Source organism: Bison bison, unplaced genomic scaffold, assembly GCF_000754665.1.
Source record: "Bison bison bison isolate TAMUID 2011002044 unplaced genomic scaffold, Bison_UMD1.0 scf7180017864302, whole genome shotgun sequence".
Classification (NCBI taxonomy): Eukaryota; Metazoa; Chordata; class Mammalia; order Artiodactyla; family Bovidae; genus Bison; species Bison bison.
Window position 1 is genome coordinate 514,175 of NW_011494874.1, and position 4,465 is coordinate 518,639.

Consider the following 4,465-nt stretch of genomic DNA (forward strand, 5'->3'; position numbering starts at 1 on the left):
AGCAGCAGGGGACGGTGGCCAGGAGCGGCCTTAGACCCAGGCCTGGGCGCTCCTGAAACGGGCACGTTCTCCGGAGTGCGGAAGCCGCTTCCAGGACGGAGGGAGCCCTGCGTCCCCTCCTGGAACCCAGGGTGCGCTGAGCACTGGGGCTCCTCTTGGGGCCGGGTCAGTGAGGACAGGAAGAGCGGCCTGAGCGGGGCGGGCCAGATGGAGGGCCCGGCAGAAACAGGGAAGTTGCAGCCCTGCTGTGTCTCAGCGGGGCTGAGTCAGAGCCAGGCTCTGGGCGGAGTGTGTGCGGGGGAGGGGCACGGGGGCAGGGACCGGCTTCCTCCAGTGTGCATGTCCCCGTGGGCCAGGCCTTATTTGATGGAGACCCCAGTCCACCCAGCCAGGCTGGGGCCTGAGCCCCAACTCAGAGCCAGCTAGCATGACCCTTGGCCACGCTTCCCAGGCCCAGGCTGCTCCATCCTGGACATCTGGGAGTGGCCAGGCCCTGCGGAACCAGTCCCTTCCCAGAGCCCTGCCAACTTGTGGGGCGCTGAACTCTTCCCTCCTCTGGGGCCGGGGCTAGTGAGGGTGTCTGCGGACCGCAGAATCCATGATGGAGACCCAGGTGCCTAGCCTTAGCCCTTCCATGACCCTTCCCTGAGTGGGCCTGGGTCTTGGAACCCCAGGAGAGAAAGGTGAGGGCCTTTAGTGACCTCCCATTCTCTGTGGGGCCAGTGCTCTGGCCACCAGCTGCCCGTGTGGCTACATCACAGCCTTGCCTCCTCCTCTCGGACAACCCAACTCCCATCTACAGCTCGCCAACCTTTGTTGCAGATGACTTTGCACCCGCCTGAATCATCCCTTAATTGCTCTCCTGGTAGACAGCAACTTTCCACTTCTTGGGGGTTCCTCTTCCCCAGCCTCTCAGCTACTCAGAGGCTGAGTGCACACTAAGAGCCTAAATTAGGACTCGGTGACTCGGCAGTGGTTTCCTGTGGTCCCAACTTCCCATCGCCTTTCTGTGGGGGACTGGTTGGCCAGTTTCTCCATTGCCCCCTCCTCCAGGCAGCCTTCCCAGGGCTGTCCGTCTTTTGTGAGTCTGCTCAGCCCTCAGCCTGAGTCCTCAAGCACCAACTGATTAGCCAGGTCAGGTGGGTACTTTGCCTAGGACAGAGTTTATATATTGCTCCCCCAACCCAAAAAAAAACAAAAAAACAAAAAAAACTGATGCTGTGTAAGCCCAGTTAAGTGTCATCACTTTGAATCTTCCCCACAATCCTGTGAGAGAAGGACCATTTTACAAACTCAGGAAAGTCAAGTAATTTGCCTAAAATTACACAGCTAATGTGGCCAAAGTGGGACTGGGATTTAAAGACAGGAAACTCAGCTTCAGAAAACCAAAGGCAGATTGGAAGAAAGATGAGAGCAGGCAGGAACAGGGCCCTGGAGAGCAGGAGGCCGATGACGCCCCTGGGGAGGGCCGTTCTACTCTGATCTCTGAGCCAAGGTCTCCTCTCCCCTGGCCTGCCCAGCCTCCTGCCCCACCAAACTCTGTGGCCGCAAGGCAGCCCCTGCCCCTTTTCTGACCCCAACCAACTTCCCCTTTGGGTTCTGTGGAGCTCAGGGACAGGGCATTAGGAGGAAGTCCCAGCCCCTGCTTGGGGCCTGGCCCTCCTCCACCAGACCCACTCTGTGCCTGCCGAGCAGGGCCGTATCCTGTGGATGAAAGGCCAGGGACTCCTTTGAGGCTCCCCACCCCCTCCAGGGCCAGGTGGTTAATGTGTAACCAAGTGTGATTTCTGAGAAACCTGGACCATAAACTGGCCGGATGATGTCACCTAGCTTCTTGCCCAGACGCTGCCAAACCGGCTCCTGTGGGCCCTGGAGAGACTGGAGGGTCCACAGGGGAGGGCTCGGTTAGCTGGGAGCAGCGTTCTTCTGCTGAGGTGGAGGCTGGTACCCTCCTGGGCCCCCCTCCTTGTTCCCTTGCTCAAGACCACCCAGGCTCCCAAGTGGCCACTGCCCAGTAGGGGCCTCACCCTGACTTTTGGGTCTAAAGGCCTCCAAGACCCCTCCTCTCTTCCCCCGTCACAGTTGCTGACCACATGTGTTGTCAGTCTGAGTCCAGCCCAGGCGTGGCCAGCTGGAGGTCTGCAGGGTGGGCCCTGGGTCAGGTTAGCACAGGGCCAGGCACTGCAGGATCACAGGGGGATTGCCAGACCTCGGACCTAGTTCCCCATCACCCACTTCTCATCTTCCCTTTGCTCATCTGCAAAACTAGGACAAAACATGCATCTCAGAAGGCTGAGACCTGCTGGAGCCCCAGAGCAGGCCCTGGGCAAGACCTCAAGCCTCTGGTCTTCGCTTCTCTAGTGAGGACCTCGCTTGTGGAGAGAGAGGGGAACCGGGGTCTTTCCCTGCCCCCGCCCCCCAAGTGGGTCATGCTGTTGGTGGCCTGAAGGTGCGGGGGGCGGCGGCGGGGGGGGGGACCTTCTGAGAAGCTGCTGAGGCTACAAAGAGGAAGGAAGCCCTGAGCGCCCCCGCCTGCAATCCCTGGGGTCTGAAAGTCAAGTAGGCCTCCAGGGCCAGCGCTCATTTTCTAGAAACAGAAACTTGAGTCCATCAGGCCTTTGTTCACGGGGAGATGGGGAAGGCAGGTGCAGATATTCCTAAAATTAGGGAGAGGGGCAGCAGGGGGCATGGAACACAGGAATTTCAGGCTTAAAGAACACCTGTCTGGCCAGTCCAGAGCCATTTGTCTTTTTACCTTGCTTTGCTTTACGGGTCTAAAAAAATGCTGACTGGGAGCAGGTCAAAACACGCCAAATTGAGCAAGGGAAGAGTCAGGAGTCCTCCATGGTAACCGCAGGCGGTGCACAGAGGCAAAGGCAAAGGGACGTGCTCACCCTGTGCTCCAGCGCCCTCAGAGGCCCCCGCACACAGATCGCTGCCGGCTCCGGCGCCCTCAGAGGCCCCGGCGCACGGATCGCCGTTCGGCTCCGGCGCCCTCAGAGGCCCCGGCACACGGATCGCCGCTTGGCCCCGCCGGAGGCACCCGTCTCCTCCTGGTTCTTGACTATATCTTGTTCCCTTGGCTGCTTGCTCACAGCTGCCAAGCTCACAGTCTTCCTCTAGCAGCAGTCCTGTGCAGTCCTGGAGGGATTTTGTTGAATAAACACATAGATAAGTGTTTCCCCCCTTCCTTGCTTTGTTCACAAAGCAACCATATGATAGACATTAACCATAAAAGCGCCAGTTCACCCTTTAAAAAAATATTTATTGATTTATTTTTGGCTGCTCTGGGTCTTCGTTGCTGCTCTCAGGCTTTCCCCAGTTGCAGGGAGCAGGGGCTGCTCTGTGTCGTGGCCCGCCGGCTGCTTCTGGCAGTGGCTTCTCCGCTCTCAGGGCTCAGTAGTTACGATGCCCGGACTTAGTTGCCCCTTGGGCAGGTGGAATCTTCCTGGACTAGGGCTCGAATCCCTGTCCCCTGCATTGGTCGCTGGGTTCTTATCCACTGCACCACCAGGGAAGTCCCTAAGTCGCACTTTTCAATAGCTGTATAATATTCCACACTGGGGTGATGCCCTCCCCACCCCCGGCCAGCCCCCAGGAGACGGGCATCCGGTCACATACAGGTTGTTTGTGTCTGTTTCTCCTACTAGAGAGGGTTGGCCTGTGTGCAGACAGAGATGAGACTATAGGCTGGATTCCTAGAAGTGGGATTGCCGGGTCATGGAGTACAAAGATTTTACGTTTTAATAAATACTGCCAAATTACTCTCCAAAACTGATGTAGCACTCCTCAATTGCAGGCGGCCTGTGAATGCCTATCTCCCCACATCCCAGCCCACAGCCAACACTGGCTGGTGCCAGTCTGGGGCGTTGGGGACAGTGGAAGGCAGAGTCATTACTTTCACTTGCATGATTCTGGTTTTCAGTGAGTTTTTTTGTTTTTTAAATCTCACATGTGCTTACTGTTTGTGAGTATTTCCTCTAGCCCCTGCGGAGATTCTCTGAGGATGACCTTTGGGGTGGGGTGTGGAGATGGATTTGTCCCTGGAAGAGAGAGCCCAGGCCTGGGGTCTGGGGGCTCTAAGACTGTGCACTTCCCAGCAGGGCCGCAGTCAGTATTCGCTCATCAACCAGAAGGGGCTGAGTCTCTGGCTCAGATGACCCTAAAGCCCGGGGACTTGCCCAAGGTCACGGCACCAAGGGTGCCGCCGGGCTGGGCCGCAGCCAGACTGCGCCTCTGGCGTGCCTTCGCTCTGCACCAAGATCTCCGGGGAGATGCCTGCGGGCACCTTGAAGAAGGTCGGCGGCTCGCCGCCAATTCAGACTGGGCGGGAGAAGGTTGGGGGGGGTGGTGTTGGGCGGCGGGGGGTGCGGTACCTGCCGTGGAAGCCCAGGACGGCTCCCGCCTGGCCTGTCTCTGCGACCACCGCGAGGACTAGCGGGAGGGGGGAAGGAAGGGGCCGGGG